Source organism: Corvus kubaryi, unplaced genomic scaffold (assembly GCF_017639235.1).
Source record: "Corvus kubaryi isolate FWS band 111438036 unplaced genomic scaffold, C.kubaryi_AGA036_p1.0 37384, whole genome shotgun sequence".
NCBI lineage: Eukaryota > Metazoa > Chordata > Aves > Passeriformes > Corvidae > Corvus > Corvus kubaryi.
Window position 1 is genome coordinate 4,442,735 of NW_024581126.1, and position 17,164 is coordinate 4,459,898.

Consider the following 17,164-nt stretch of genomic DNA (forward strand, 5'->3'; position numbering starts at 1 on the left):
AAATGCCTCCCTCCTTCTAAGAGCTTCCCCATCTCCAAGAACCTGTATCCCTCTGAAAGCCTTGACCTTCCAAGAGCCTTTATTACCTCTGAGAGCCTCCAGCCCTCTGAGAACCTCAATCCTCCCTCCCTCCCTCTGAGAGCCTCCCCGTTTCTGAGAACCTTCATCTCTTGAAAAGCCAGCACCTTCAAGGAGCCTCCATTCCCTCTAAGAGCCTTCAGCCCTTCGAGATCCTCCATTTTCCAAGATTCTTCATTCCCTCCAAGAGCCTCAATCCCTCTGAGAATCTCACTCCTACTGAAAGCTTCCATCCCTTCCAGAGGCTCAGTGAGACCTGCCAGCCTGAAGAAGGTGCAGACACCATGGACAAGTCTCCCTGCTCCCTTGGAGCCATGGAGATCAAAAACACCGGCCCATCTCTGAGCATTCACATGGCCAAGAAAAGCCCAGCAGTAAAAATGGGAGCCCAGCCCGATCCAGGGAAGCATTCCCAGGAGCAGGTGGCACAGCAGCAAGTGTCCTGCAGAGACCAGTTTTTACCAGGATGCTGTGGCTGTGCCAGCTGGGAACACACCATGCTTGGCGGCGGAGATGATCCCCAAGAAAGGAGGTTCCTCCATCTCCAGGAAGCTGCCCTGAGATGGCCACCAACTACCAGGAAGGCCTTTACAGAAGCACATCAGATGTTCTAAGGAGCATCAGTGTTAAATAAATTAGGATTTTCCCAGAGAGCTGAGTATCTCCACTCTTCTGAGTTTGACTGGGATAGGGTTCCTTTCTTCCCAGGAACTGGCGTAGTTCTGGGTTTGGATTCAGGACAGGAATGCTGCGGATCACACATGGGTGGTTTGGTTGCTGCTGAGCCGGGGCTGCGCTCCTCAGGGACTTTGCAGTGTCCCTTGGTACAATGCATGTTTTCCACTGGGAAGGGAGGGAGGAGTGTTGAAGAGGGAGGCAAAGAATGCATTCAACACCTGTGTTGTGTCTCTGTCCCTGTTTGTGAGGTGACCATCCACACCCTGGAAGGGACTGATGTTATTTCTACACTGACTTTTGCCATTAATGTATTTGAAAATACTCTTTTTATTGTGTCCCACAGTTCTGGCCACCTGTAGATACAAAAATGCTGCTAGCAAGGATTTTCTTGCTAGCTTCTAAGTCCATGAGAGACTTTTCTCTCTCACAGAAGAGGTAGCAGGGAATGTAAACAACCAAGCCACCTGCAACCTTGAAAAGTCTTGTTTATGGTATAGTAGAAAATATTTTGACAATGGATGTTTTAGGAGTTTAGCCAATCACCCCCAAGAGGTGGCTGATCCTTTGTCCAATTAGACTATGAAGAAAAAAGTCTATAAAAGAGTTTGTAAAATAATTAAATAAATCAGTCTTGCTGCACAATTCCTGCCTGCTGGATCTTCCCTCCTCCTCCTCCCTATGGCTGCGGGACACAGTGATATACCGTAAGAACCAGGCCTGCGGTAATATTTGGTGCTGCCCAGTGTGATCTGCACTCTCTGACGTGTCCTGCACGCTGCGAGCCAAGCCAAATTGCTCTAGAGGTATTCTGTTCCCCTTCCCCCCCCGGGACCGGGAAGTCCGACAGGACTGAGAAATGGCGAACAGCGGCTCACAGAACGACGCTGTGGTACTGCTCTGGAAAGGTGCATTTAGTATAATGCATACCTCCATTCCTGAAAACTCAGTTCAGGAATTATTAGACTGGGCTACTTTAAAAGGGATTTCCATGGACAGAGATACTGCCCTGGACTTCGCCTTATGGCAGGAACTCGACTGTGCTGTCCGACACGAGCTCCCGACTGGGAACCCAGCAGCGTTAGAATTATACAAAACCTGGCGTTCATTATTTATTCTGCTGACAGACCTTGACTGTGATAGCAGGGCTGGATCGCCTATTTTGGTGATGAGTGATGGAGGAATATCCGAGGGGGGCCCCGCTGACTGGGCTTCCGGGGCAAATGATGGTGGATTCAGAAAAACCCCCCTGGCTCCACAGGCAGAGCCTGCGCCGGCTCACCCTGCACAATTGCAGGACTCCGCAGCCCCCAGGAACCCCCGCTGGCAGAGGCGGGGGGGTCAGGGCAGCGAGAAGCCGCACAGCCTGCTTTGCCATTCAGCTCAGCGGCGGCCACAGCTTATCTAGGGCCGCAAATCAGCGGCTTAGCGAACTGGACCCCCAGAGCGGCTCCTAGCTCGGTTGCTTATGCACCTGGATCTAACTTCTTAGCCGGCATAGCGCCAGGCACGCCTGCTCCGAGACTGCCTGGCTGTGGTACGCTGCCCTTCTTGGCTCTGGACTGTTCTGCGCAGTCGCAGAACAGAGCCATCCACGTTTTAATACAGCATCTGCCTTTGCTGACAGAGTTACCAAACCTATCTCGAAGGACGGAGGACCTGCTCAGCCTGCTAGAGCAGCGGATGCCCGAGGCACCCTGCCGTGCGAGGCGTGCCGAGCCTGCGCCGCCCGCGCCGCCCGCACCTCCAGCACCGCCCGCGCTGCCCACGGGAGACGCGGCTCCGAGCCAGGAAACGGCGCGGCCAGCGGCGAACCCGGAAGCGGCGCTGCCGCGGGAGAACCCGGAAGCAGCGGCGGCTGCGGAGACGCGGCTGGGGGCGGCGGCGCAGGGCACGGCCGCAGACCGCCGGCCAGTGACGACGCCGAGCGCGGCCAGGGAGCGAGAAACAGCAGCGGAAGCGGCGACCGCGCCGAACGCAGCTGCGGTGCAAGAGGCAAGCACGGCACTGAGCGCGGCTGCAGCCCCAGAGACAGCGGCAGCAGCTTCAGTACCGGCTCAGTCGGGACTGGCCAAGACAGCATCCCGTAAAGAAACTGCTGTCCAAACTGCAGCGCAGGCAACTGCAGTCTGTGCTGTCTGTTCTGGCTCTAGCAAACTTAGCCAAAGTGCCCCTCCCCGTCCGTTTCTGTTCACTCCCGGAACCTCAGAGTTGCCTTTGCCTGATGATTCCTCGTCAGGAAGTGAGGCAGATGAGGTTCTGGCCCCAGGTCGTCAGGCGGCTGTAGCCACGCGGCGAAGAAAAAGGCTGCGCCGGTCTCGCCCCTGGACCTTTCAGGACTGCACGGTAACAGTGCGTCCGACCCACTACAGTCGCTTCTTAGTTAAGATGCGAGCATTGGAGGAGGATGACTGGAGGTTATTGGAAACACTTGGAATGCCAAATAGATCTGAGGATTCTGGGGGTAACCGGGAAGCTGTTACACTCCATCCGCAGGCTGTGCCAGAAGTCAGGATGGTAGTGCTTCCCCAAAAGGGGAGATCCAAGCTTTCCCAGTGTATAAGGCTCTCCCAGATTCAGGGGAGCATGACAAGCTTGGAAAGTTGCCCAAGACCTCCAATCCAAGGCGGCACAATATGGGCTAGGTTCTGCTGAGGTTATGCAGATAATAAAGGTGATAAATACAGATTTGCTTTCTCCATTTGATATCAGACACTTAGGTCAAATTCTATTTCAACCTGTACAATTTACAGTTTTTGAGAAAACCTGGAGAAAGCTGGCCGGCAAGGCTGCATTAGCAAATATGCAGCTCCCTGCTGCTGATCCTAGACAGACAGCAGGAATGGATGCTTTGATGGGGACTGGTCCCTTCTCTGATCCCAGTCTACAGGGTAACTTGTCCTCTAGCGTCCTGCAGCAAGCTCAACAGGTCGGCATGGCTGCCTTGTTGAAAACCATAGAGCTGTCTGCGCCCAGAAAGCGATATACTGAAATAGTTCAAGGGAAATCAGAGTCATTCCTGTCTTTTGTAGAGAAAGTCGCTGCTTCTCTCGAGAAGCAGGTTGAGGATGACGGGTTAAGACAGCTGTTGTTAAGGCAGTTAGTGAGAGATAATGCAAATGAGGAGTGCAGAAAAATCATAGATGCCTTACCATGGGGATCCTGAGGTAACAGACATGGTCGAAGCCTGTGCTAAGGTGGGATTTGGGAACCAGAAAAGGCCTGCTTTGGCTTCATTCCTGCAGCCTGTTCACACATCTTCTGGTCGTGAACCAAAGCAACCAAAACAGGTGAAGAAACGGAAGCGGCCTAAGCCGAGCCAAAAAGAGAACACAGCGATCCCCCAGTGCAAGAGGTGTTGGCAGGCCAGGGCATTGCTCGGACTATTGTAGATCCCAGAGTCAGGCCAATGGTCAGCCTTTGTCGGGAAACTTCCGCCGGGGTGCAAGGAGGGGGAATTGCTCTCTGATGCAGTCGCTCCCCCAGAGAGTGGCACAGGTACAGGCACAGGCCTACCCAGCCACCCTAGAGATGGCACCCAGGGATCAGACGGCACCCAGGGATCAGATGGGTTTGACGTCCACACCGCAGCCGCAGTCATCTTAGACTCTAGCGGTATTTATAAGGTTCTCTTGGATGCATATGGACCCTTAGCCCAGGGATCCAGTGCAATGCTGGTGGGAAAACCTGACGTTGCCCATCAAGGAATCTTAGTGCACTCAGGAGTTATTGACGCTGACTTTAAAGGTCAGATTTGCGCTATGATCTCCACGCAAAAACCCCCTGTAACTATTCCTGAAAAGACCTGCCTTGCTAAATTAGTGCCTTTTAAGTCTTGTGTCCCCAGGATAGAACAACAAACTCACGAAGATAACGGCAGTGGATCTACGGAACTTCCGCAGGCCTTCTGGACTGCAGACATCTCTGACCAAAAGCCACAGATGACATGTACCCTGATCCTGACGAATGCCCGTCCAACCCGGATTCAGCTTCAAGGTTTGATTGATACCGGTGCTGATGTAACTATCATCTCCTTCTCTGCATGGCCTCCCTCATGGCCTTTAGCCCCAGTGGGATTGGCCATCACAGGAGTAGGAGGAACCACACAGGGCTATTTAAGCAAACGGCCTGTGATGGTGAAGGACTCAGAGGGGCACACAGCTATGATTAGGCCTTATGTTGCTACCACTACCCTTAACCTTTGGGGACGGGATGTGTTGGCAGCTTGGGGCGTATGAATTGGGACAAATTTTTAGCAGGGGTCACTGTGCATAAGGGTGCACAGTATCCTACACTGCCTTTGCAGTGGTTGATTAACACACCAATCTGAGCCAGACTCTGCTCAGTTAGTTGAATTAAGGGCTGTTACCATGGCTTTTCAGCGATTCTCACAGGAACCTTTGAATTTGGTTACTGACTCTGCTTATGTAGCAGATATCACCCAACGCTTAGATTGTTCACTTCTGAAGGAGGTGAACAATGCGGCTGTTTTCGGTGTTGCAAACCTTGTGGTCTGCAATTCAGGCTCGAGTGCATCCGTATTACATTCTGCACATTTGAAGCCACACCAATTTACCAGGGTTTCTAACAGAAGGCAGTGCCAGGGCTGACATGCTGGCCAACCCTGCGTGGGTAGGGCCTCAGCCTGACAGAATTGCACAAGCCAAGGCATGGCACGGTTTCTTCCATCAAAGTGCACATACCCTGCAGAAGCAGTTTCATTTAACGCCAACCGAGGCGTGTGACATTGTCAGTGCTTGTGCTGACTGTCACAGACTCGCTGCGCCTTTGCCAGCGGGGGTAAACCCCAGAGGGCTAAAAGCCTTGCAGATTTGGCAAACGGATGTAACTCACATCCCAGAATTTGGTCAGCTGAAATATGTGCATGTGTCTATTGACACTTTCTCCTCGGCTATATGGGCTACTGCTCGCACTGGAGAGAAGGGCCGTGATGTCATTGCCCATTGGAAATTGGCTTTCTCAGTCCTGGGCGTGCCAGCTTCTGTGAAAACCGATAATGGTCCTGCCTACGCCTCGGAGAAGACGTGGCAGTTTTTACACCTATGGGGTGTAGACCATACCTCTGGTATCCCACGTTCTCCTACTGGCCAAGCCATTGTCGAACGCGCTCATGGTACCTTGAAGCGTGTTTTGGACAAACAGAAAAGGGGAATGCATGGAGAAACCCCACAGAGCCGACTAGCGAAAGCTTTGTATACAATTAATCACCTTACAGTACCACAAAATTCAAATAATCCTGTTATTCTGAATCATTTTCTCTCATTGCAGTCTGCAGGCGAGAGACAACTGCCCCGGGCAAAGGTCTGGGTACGGAATTTACTCACTAACCAGTGGGAAGGCCCTCATGAGCTTATTGTTTGGGGTTGTGGGTATGCTTGCGTTTCCACAGATACTGGGATACGGTGGCTACCTTCAAAATGCGTTCGCCCTGACCTACCACCAGAGGCAGAACAGGCAACCTCCAAATGATGACCAGAATGCCAACCATCCAAATGGCGACCAGAATGCCAACCATCCAAATGGCGACCAGAATGTAGATCATCAGCCTAATGACTCTCCTGATGATGACCAGGATGTCAACCATCAGGCAGATGGTCCTTCTACAAGCAGAGACTGGGATGGTCCTTCCACAAGCAGAGACTGAACTTTAAATTTCTTGTTATGGAGTCAGATAGTTAAAGCCTTACGGACATATTTAGAATTAATAACTGATGTAGATGTCTATTTAGGATTAACAGTAGAGTTGTTCTCTTATCAAACAAAAAGGGGGAATTCTAGATACAAAAATGCTGCTAGCAAGGATTTTCTTGCTAGCTTCTAAGTCCATGAGAGACTTTTCTCTCTCACAGAAGAGGTAGCAGGGAATGTAAACAACCAAGCCACCTGCAACCTTGAAAAGTCTTGTTTATGGTATAGTAGAAAATATTTTGACAATGGATGTTTTAGGAGTTTAGCCAATCACCCCCAAGAGGTGGCTGATCCTTTGTCCAATTAGACTATGAAGAAAAAAGTCTATAAAAGAGTTTGTAAAATAATTAAATAAATCAATCTTGCTGCACAATTCCTGCCTGCTGGATCTTCCCTCCTCCTCCTCCCTATGGCTGCGGGACACGGTGATATACCATAGGAACCAGGCCTGCGGTAATAGCCACCTTCATCTCCAGATGAGCTTTGGCCACACAAAATTTCTACCTACGGTGATGTCGTGGTTTGACACTGGTTAAGATATTAGGCACTCACGAAAAATTATTCACTTGCTCTCCTCTGCTGTTGCTGCCTGGCCTCGAGGTGCAGCCCGGCCCCGGGATTGCCCAGACATACCCGGACTTGCCCCTGCCATGCGTTCTGAATCCCCTTTGTTCCAAGCATGGGTAAAACTTGAAAGTAGCATGGACTCCCCCGAAACAGAGTCCAATTGGCTGGTTACCCCGGGTCCACAACTAGCTCTCCCCTTTCCCTTCCCCCAAAGAAAAGTCAGCAGTGCAGCTGGCTCCGCCCCTCTTGCTCCTGCCTTCTCTTCTGTGAACAGCATCTCCTGTCTCTCTTGGGACTGTAGAAATAAAGAAACAGGAATAAAGGCATGGAGTTTGGGCTGTATTTCTACCTCTTTTTTCTGCTTTTGCCATTAGCTTTACAGCTATCACTTGCCGCATTTCGGAGCCACTGAGGTGCTGGATCGCCTGTGCTGCCTCTCCCAGCAGCTTGGAGCATTTCCAAGGCACAGAACAGTGAGCCAGACGACTCAGCAAGCTGTGAGCATATCGTCACTCTGCTATAACTGAGCAGAAGAGGGGAGAAAAACGAAGGGCTCATGAGTTGAGATAAGGATTGGGAGAAAAATATTCTAAGGCTCAAACTTAAATGGTATAAAAGAAATTTATTATTAGCAGAGTCAGAGGAGGATAATGGGGAATAAGATCAGCCCTTAAAACACCTTTTTCCCTCCAGCCCCTCCTTCCTTCCCACCAACAGTGCAGGGAGACAGAGTGTGAGGGTTTTGGTCAGTTCTTTACTTGAAAAATCTTTCTTTAGTTTGCTTACGGAGGGGCGTTTCTTTCTTTTGCTATGCCGTGGGGTCCTTCCCACAGGAGACAGTTCTCTATGAATTTCTCCAGCATGGTTCACAAGTAGAAGTCCCACCTAACCCTCCCATGTCTTTCCACAACTGCCTAGCGTGGGTCATTTTAGTCCATGGGGTGTAGTTTTGTACGGATAAGTTGCTCTAGTTTGGAAGCAAGGGCCCTCTATCTCTGGAAACAAAGACCCTCTCTTTCTGTTCAGATCTACCACTGGATTACAGCTTTTTTTTAGCATCCACCCACTCCAGCGTGAGCACCTTTTCCCATGGGCTGCAAGTGGATCTCTGCATCCCCCCCATGGACTTCATGAATTACAGGGAGACAGTTTGTTATATTATAGTCCTCACCACAGAGGTGCAGAGAGATCTCGACTCTGACGCTTGGAGCACCTCCTCCCCCTCTTTCTTTCCACTGATCTTGGTGTTGCCATGTTGTCTTCTGCCACACGTCCTCACTACCTCCTCTTTCTCCGACTAAGAAGGGAAAAATGGCTGCTTGTAAGTACCATTGCCAACAAATTCTACCAGTTCAAAGATTTCTGCAGGACTTCGCAGCACCGAGGAGTTGATCTCGTCCAGGCTTCATGTTGGGGAATCGCTCGCCATGCCCCTCGTTACCAGCCACATGGCCCTGTCATCACCATGTGGGCAGTTGTGGCCGCCGTGGTGCTGGCGCCATTCAATGCCTCTCTTCATGAGGGGTGCCGAAAAGGAGAAGCCGTTGCCGCTGCCCCTGCCCTTCTGCCCGGAGCATGGCTGGCTAAAAGTGGCCAAGCAGGAAAAGTTCGCTGTGAGCCATGCTGAGATGGCTGTGGCCACGTGGCCGCATGGTGGCGCCAGGAAGGAGAAACCACCGCCGCCACTGCCCCTGCCTTTCTGCCCACGGCGTGGCTGGCTAGAGGCAGCTAGGCAGGCAAATGCTCGCAGCGCCGGGATGGTGCCAGCTACGGCACTTCATCACCCCTTGGAAGAACTGCGCACAGTTTTTTTCTTCTTGAATATGTCATCACAAAGGCGTTACCAACTTCTTTAATTGGGCCAGCAGCATGTCCATCTTCAGAGCCATCAGAGATTGGCTCTGTCGGAGACAGTGGAAGTTTCTAGCAGCTTTTCACAGATGCCACCTCTGTGGCTTCCCCCTCCACCCACCAAAAAACCAGGCTGTGTTAAACCAACACAAGTGACAAGGAGCATCTCTGTATTCTCCTGACCTTGCTTCCACTGGGCACACGACTTCCTTTTCCATCTTCTTTCCAAGAGAAGATGCCTGTTCAGGCAAGCCAACCTTCTGTCTCACCTGCTCGGCTTCCGACATTTGGGAATCACCTGCTCCTGTGCCCTCAGGAGGTGACGTTTCAAAAGTGACCAGCACTAATGGACCCCAGCACCTGCAAAAGCATTTTCCCCGGGAACCTTGCTTACCAGTTCCCTGAGTAGCCTGAAGTCTGCTCTCCTCATGCCCCAAGCTGAGGTTTTGCTGGCCCTTTTCCTCTTGTCAGAGGTTTGAAACTCGATTTACCTGTGGTCACTGTGGCCAAGACAGCCGCTAGTCCTCACTTGGCTCAGGGCATGTGGGATTCAGATGGCGGCCTGGCTCCAGGGGAGCTGAGCTAGAGAGGCCTGGTCTCCAGGGAGATCCCCCCTTACCTGGGATAGTAACACTCCCTGGGGAGGAAGAAGGGTCTGGCATGAGCCACAAGGCCCCTGGCCAAGGGACGGTAGCGGGGGACGTGTCCGTAGCGGATGCTGTCTGGGAGGAGCTGTGGCAAGGAGTGGGTGTGGGGCTGGGGGTGTCACAGAGCTCAGAGAGGGTGTTCCCGCAGCCCAGCAGGCAGAAAGCCCCTGGCTCACAGCAGGAGCCAAGTTCTGGGTCACCAGGAACAGCCCCCTCCCTCACCAGTGCTCCCAGCCTCCCACAAAGGTTGGTTGTGCCCATCACTGCTGCCAGGCACTCTCCCTTTGGGAGCAGGGCTGGACACCCTAAAACAGGGAGTCAGCACCCCGAGGGGGAAGCCAGTGCAGGGGGTAGTGGGTGGGTTGAGTGTAGGAAGGTTGTCTCTACCCCTCCCCTTCCTGCACAGGGGAGCAGGGACCTTCCTGGGACAGGTCCAGGAGGATATTCAGGATCATCCTTGCCTGGGGCAGTGGTGCCAAGGAGACCCAGGAGGATTCAATGTCCACCTCTGCGTCCTGGAATTCCCCCCGACCCCCGCCCTGTGCTCCTCACAGCTCCTGCTTTGTGGGGAGGAGCCACAGGCGCCTTATTGCCCTGATGGACTTTTCTTCCAGGAATTCACTGCTGAGCTGGTTTCTCTTTTTTTCCTGTTTCTGAGCTCCTGTAAACATGAAGTGGAGCTGGAAGGGGAAGGAGGGCATTGACTTCCTCTCTGCAAGGATTTAAACAGAGCTTTGCCAAGGTGCTTCCACTCTGCTCCACCCTCCATTCCACCCCTCTTGGCAGGTGCTTAGTTGCAGAGTGTGCATATGGGGATTCATTGTGCAATAGGTCTCAAGCATGCCAACTGCATTCCATCCAGGGAGTAGCAGCTGTATTTTACTCTATAATTCCCATACTGTTATAACTCCTGTTAGGATGTGAATATAATTTTTCAGTTTCTTCTAATTTTACCCCCAGCCATCTTTCCACACACTTCCTGGATTTCCAGTTCATGAATAATCTCACGGTGGGCAGTCCCAGTTGGTGCAGTGTTGACAACAGTGCACTGCTGTGGTAGCAAGTGATGCCTGCTGTTCTTCGGCCTTCAGCAGTCTCACAGCAGAAGGGACCTCTGAGAGACCACACAAGGTGTTCACCTGTCTAATTTCCTCTGTCTACATGGCAGCTATCCCAAAAGCCCAGCAGTGCCCTTCTAGGTCCTTGAAATACTCTCTCTTCAGATAATCTATGCCAAGGATACACAGGTATTACCGCAGGCCTGGGCCCTAGGGTATATCACCGTGTCCCGCAGCCATAGGGAGGAGGAGGAGGGAAGATCCAGCAGGCAGGAATTGTGCAGCAAATTGACCTATTTAATTATTTTACAAACTCTTTGTTGGGGTTTTAAGAGTTCTAGTTTTTTTTCTGTTAAAGGAATTTTCCCCCCATACTGTTGCTAAGAGGACAAATCGCTGGATACTTAAGAAAAACGAAGAGCTACTGTATTGGGTTGACCCTGAGTTGACGGACAGTCTTTAAGACCAATTACGCTTCTCACAATTTGCATATTTAAACCGCACAGAAAGGCGGGACTTCCCCTTTTGTCGGAGCTCGCCTGCTGGAAGGTGGGGGGGGCTCCGAGCCTCCCGGCCCCACTGGGCCGGGCCGGGGCCACTGCCCCTTTCCCCCTTTCCCAACACTGCGGCATGGACCCTGGGTCGCTGCGGGGGGCCTGTCCCAGAGCCGCAGGCAGCTAAAACCAGCCCTGGACTGCTCACAGCTAAACCCCTCCAGCACGGCTTCTGGGGACAGGCGGGTCCCTCTCCTCTCCATGCGGAGCCGGCGGAGTCAACGGGAGCCGGCAGAGCCTCCTGTCTGCAGCCAGCACACTTCGTGCTGAACTGAAGAGGACACTACACAGCCAGCAGCACAGAGGGAGTGAGGCTTTCCCCACCGTAAAGCCTGAACAAGAACACCCTTCAACATGGTGGCGTCAGAGTCAGAGAGACAGAGAAGTGAGTCACGTGGGACGGAGCTGAGCATGGCGACGGGAGGAAAGAGGGCGGTGCCGCGATTCCGGCGCGCAGCTTAAAAGAAACCTTCTTGCAGGCCATGGTAAGAAACTGTAATACCACAAACTGTTTGTCTCTTTAATCCATTTGAAGAACATGGGGGGATGGAGTATCTTCGTGTGCCTGTGAAGATTGTGAAGAATGCCTATGCCAGGCTATATAGAAGTAGTAAGAGGCTGTTAGAGACTTGTGGCGAAGAAAAGCCTTTGTGTGCAGGCCAAAATAACTTATCCTTAAAAAGATGAATAACCCCATGTGATGGCCCATGTTTTGTAGTGTGAAGGAACTGTGAGATTTTTCATGGGAGAGATGTTCTACACACAGCAGATTGTTTGTTTCCGGGCGGATCTGCTGTTAGTGGCAGTTTGGGAACCACGTGCAACTGAAGGAAAACCCTTTTTTCCTTAAGCATAAGAGAGGGACTTTTCAAGAACTGGAACACTGACTAACATCCCATGTTCTGTTATCCCTTGTGTGAGCTGGGTAAAAGGAGAGAAGTGCTGGAGGGGGGGGGGATTTGCTTTAATTTTGTTTTGTTATTTTCTCTTTACTTTTAATTCTATTAGTAATAAAACTCTTTCATTGTACTGCAACTGTTTAAGGTTTGTGCCTGCTTTGCTTTTCTCCTAATTCTTATCTCACAGAAGGAAAATAAGTAAGTAAGGAATATTTTGAACCAAAACCACTACAGCTACCCACTGGGGGTGGGGTGCGCCTGGCTACTCTTTCGTTTCACGTGGGTGTGGGGGCAGTTGGTCTCTGCATTCAAGAGAGAGAAGGAGTCTGCTTCTTTGGCTGCTTTTCCTCACTACTGGAGAAGCTCCAAGATCCCAAGCCCGCCTTCCCTGCCCCGCTCGGAGCCGGGCTGTGGCCACCCTGCCCCGCTGCTGCTTCGAACCTTCGCTACAATTGTAGCCCTGCTCGCCCTGCCTGCCCAGACCTCCGGGGTGTGGGGGGGGGGGGTTCTCCATTTGGATACATCTCATCTGCCATCCAGGATTTGTGCTTGTCCCTGCCGTTCCAGCCTGCTGTTCCAGCCTGCTGTTCCCGAGGGTCCGGCCGGACACCGGGGCCAGCTGCCCAGGGGTTTGTGAAGCCTTTGTCCCATCCTTTTCCCGGGATCCCAGGCCACCATTGCCGTGTGCTCCCCGAGCTCACTCCGGAGCGCCCCCTGCAGCCGCGGGGGAACCATCGCACCTGCCCTGCTCACCGGGAGCCGCCAGCGCCCCTGCCGGCTGCGAGCGGAACTGCACCCGAGGGGAAATAGCCTGACAGCCGAGAAGGCTGGGGCTGGGTTTGTGATTGTTTGCTGTTCCTGCCATAGTTATTGCTGTTTGTTTGACTGGTTATACACATATAGATATAGAATAGTAAAGAACTGTTATTCCTATTTCCCACATCTTTGCCTAAAAGCCCTTGATTTCAAAATTATAATAACTCAGAGGGAAGGGGGTTACATCTGCCATTCCAAGGCAGGCTTCTGCCTTCCTTAGCAGACACCTGTCTTTCAAACCAAGACACTCTTTTATAGACTTTTTTCTTCATAGTCTAATTGGACAAAGGATCAGCCACCCCTTGGGGTGATTGGCTAAACTCCTAAAACATCCATTGTCAAAATATTTTTCTACTATACCATAAACAAGACTTTCCAAGGTTGCAGGTGGCTTGGTTGTTTACATAACTCTGCTACCTCTTCTGTGAGAGAGAAAAGTCTCTCACGGACTTAGAAGCTAGCAAGAAAATCCTTGCTAGCAGCATTTTTGTATCTACACACAGGGCCTCTGGGCCAGTCACAATGGGTATTTTGGGATGTATATGCAGTGCTGCTCTCCGCCCCTTACCTTGGGCACTACCTTTGGGAGTCCATTAATAATCGTATCCAGTCTGTGGAGGGAACAGGGGAGGATGATTTTCCCCAGCCTTTTACTCCCTTTTCCTCCATCACGCCTGTTACAACAGCTTTTGAGACTTGAATTCCCTTTGGATGTTAAGGAAGGCATATTCTTGTTGCTAAGTCTTCCGGGTCTCCTCAGTGGGGTCCACACCATGCTTAGAGTCATGAAAGACATTTCTAGGGAGATTCAGAGATCTGCCCCAAGAGTGGATAGGCATGAGTGGCATGGAATATGGGAGAAAATGGGTCATCTTTTGAAGGATTATTCTGCTCCAGTGGTTTGGAAGTTCACCCCTGAAAAACAGCAGGACCCTGATAAAATGGCAGAAATATTTGACTGAAAAAGGCTGTGGTAACTCCAGAGAGGCATGAAGGTATGCAGCCTGATAGGCCTTGGCTACTACTTATCAGACACTGCCTGATACTAGTCAGCACCCTCAGGGAGGAGGAGGAAAGCAGAGCAACAGGAAGCATGGCCATTCAAACTGCAGCTGAACCACAGGAACAACCTGTGCCGGTAGCAGTTGCACCTATATAGACGAAGAAATCCAAGACCAAATCAGTTTGCCTAGTGAGGGATGAAGAGGAAACAAGGCCCTCAGAAAAGGCGGGGCCAGGAATAATTCTGGTTCCTATCCCTGGGTGAACTGCAAAATATGTAAAAAGAATTCAGCTGCCAGTCACATGAGCCCCTGGTGACCTGGCTGCTCCAATGCTGGGATATCGCAACCCAAAATATGAAACTAGATGGTAGCCGAGCAGCTGGGGTCCCTGTCCTGGGATGCAGGCATTGACAAGAGAATCGGGAAGAGGACACAACCTCTCAGCCTCTGGAGGTGACTCCTTTCAAGTGTGAGGGAAAGGCATCCTCTCAAAGATGACCTAGTAGTGTGCCCAAGCAGGTGGAATGCCATGGAGAAAGGTATCCAGCCTCTGAGAGAATTAGCTGTGCTGGAGGAACTCAAACGATGAGCAGTCCCCTGTAGATCCAGATGAGGTCCAGTGTACACAATCCATATGGCAGAAGTTTGTATGGAGCGTGCCATTGCTGTACACCAACTCATTGGCATTGATGTCAATGAAGGAAGGAGAACAAACAGTGCTGACTCTGGCAATATAATGATCATTTTTGTCCTACCTATCTACCTGCACCTTGGCTGTGAAAAGACTGTCCAAGCCCAGGGACAGATTTGAAAGACTCAAGCACGCCCCACCAATACAGACCAGAGTCTCTGCTGTTGGGAAGAAGCACCAAGAGAGAGGGTACACACCAAGAGGTAACCTGTGGATTTACCTGCCTGACCACGGAGAGGAAGTGGAGTGGAAAACCCTCCTCTGCCCTAGCAGCACAGGTATGTGAGTTGAGAGGAAGAAATTCTTCAAGGATAAATGCTGCTCCAGTTTCCAGGGGGCAAGTCCTCAGGTCCTCAGACAGAGTAAAAGGGCTGATGTTACTTCCTGATCCTCTTGAAAGGATGTCCAGTTCATATCTACAAGAAGTGAGCAATGAGCACTGTGACCAGAACTAGAAAGGCCCCGCCTGCAGCGAGGTGGGGGAAAGGGAAATCAGATCTATTGGATGGTGTGGATCAGATGGTCTGGCAAATCAGACCCAGAGTAGTATATGGCTTTAGTTGACACCTGTGGGAACAATGTACCCTGATGCCATCAAGATCCGTAGGGGCAGAATCCATCTCTATTTCTGGAGGGACAGGGGATCCCAACAGCTGCCTGTACTGGAAGTTGAAGTGATCCTGACTGAGAGTGAATAGCAAAACACCCCCATTGCCCTTGATGTAATCACATCATAAGCTGATATTCCACTGTACAGCAACAAAGCAATCCTGATCCCTCTTCCTGCTTTGAAAAAGAGCTCCATGATGGGCACGTAGCACTTATATGGAAAGATATACAGGGTTAGGTACCACACCCACATAAACAGACCAAGCAACATTGTGACCAGTGGCTCCAGAATTAATACAGCAAATGCTTAAATCAAACTTGTTTCCAACCTGCTCTGGGCAGATCTGTTATTATCTCAACCCTTTGTGACTCAAGTTGGGTGCCAATTAATGCCATTGTGGTTTAGGAACAGTACTCCCGAATTTAGTGCCCCCACTGAGACTCTCCAAAACTTCACATCGTTTACTCACTTCTTTCCCTCCACCCTCTTCCCCTCTCCACTGCAGCGGATTGGAGAATTGGAGGAACAAAAGGCAAAGATCACAGGCTGAGATAAGAACAATTTACTGAAAACAGCAATGAGATAAGAAAATGAACAGTAATAGCAACAATATTAATAATAAAAGTACATGAAAGAGAGAGTGCACAGCTCAACCTGACCAAAGCTACACCACCCAAATTACTGCCTCCTGTCAGGACCAGTGTCACCCAGCCACTCCATCCAACATGCTTGCCCCATGGGAAGGAATGTCGTTCTTCTCAGAAGCAAGAGAGGGAATCTCTTTTTCCTGCCCCTGGCAGGATGGGTATTGAGTAACATCTGTGATAATCAAGATCTGGAAAGTTTTCCTTAAGTGTCTTTATGAAAGGCTTTATGGATACTTATATTATATTTTAGCAGGAAACATCCTCCCCTTATGAACTATTTCCTTGCAGAGTATAGTTCAATAAAAACTGAACTTTGGAACTCACTGCTAACTCATGCCTGTATTTGTGCAGGACACACACTGAATTTGCAGCTTCCACCCCTTTCCCACTCAAAAAGCTCTGCCAAGTTCAAGTAAGGAAGTAGAGCATAGTGCAGAGGCAGTTTCTTCTTTCGATCAGCCTTCCCAGAGGCTAAGGCCACACATTGCTTCCAGTGATGAAAGCAGAAAGAGATTCAGTATGTTTATAGACTCCTAACAAAAGGCTATTCTGCCAAATCTATTTTGGGTAGCTTCAATTCAACACTAGTTCTTTTTTAAAGTAAAATCAAAACTTTAAGGGTTCAAATAACTTTTCATAAAGTAAAATACAGTATCTTTTAAAGTCGCCACATTTCCCCACTGCTTTGTGTCGTAGGTTACTTAAACAAGAAAAACACTTGAAAGGCAGGCAAATGTTACTAATTCAATATTAACTTATCTCTGTGACTCTGCAGAAAGACACAACTTACAAACAGTCCTTTCAAAAACATTCCTATGCCATTCAAGGTGAAATGAAACATTCTCTGTTTCTTCTGAAATTCACCAATTAATACAATTTCATTCCCTAAATAATTTCAATTTTTTACCAAGGAAAATCTGCTTATAGGTGAGAATTGTGCCAGCTAAATTATTGTATTATGACCACTTGCATATGGAAAATGGTAAGTTCGGTAAAATTAATGTTGGAAAGGAGGTTTTGGTTCTTTATGGAATACGAAACTATTTGATAATACTATTAATGTATAATAATATATTAATATTATTAATATATAATAGTATCCTGTTTTGTAAATAGAAGTTTGCTCTTCTTCAAAACTTAATGGTGAAGTGGTTCCTGCAGAGCTGTACTACAGTGTCTGTTTACTACATCATACAGTAAGGTATGTCTCACAGAATTGACAGAAATACAAAATCAACTGGGTTGGAAAAGACGTTGAAGATGACGCATCAAGTCTCATCTGTATGAGGTCTTTCAGAGTTACTGTGTATTTTATTAAAAAAGAACATTTGCAAGATGAACTATTTTCCTCTGAAACA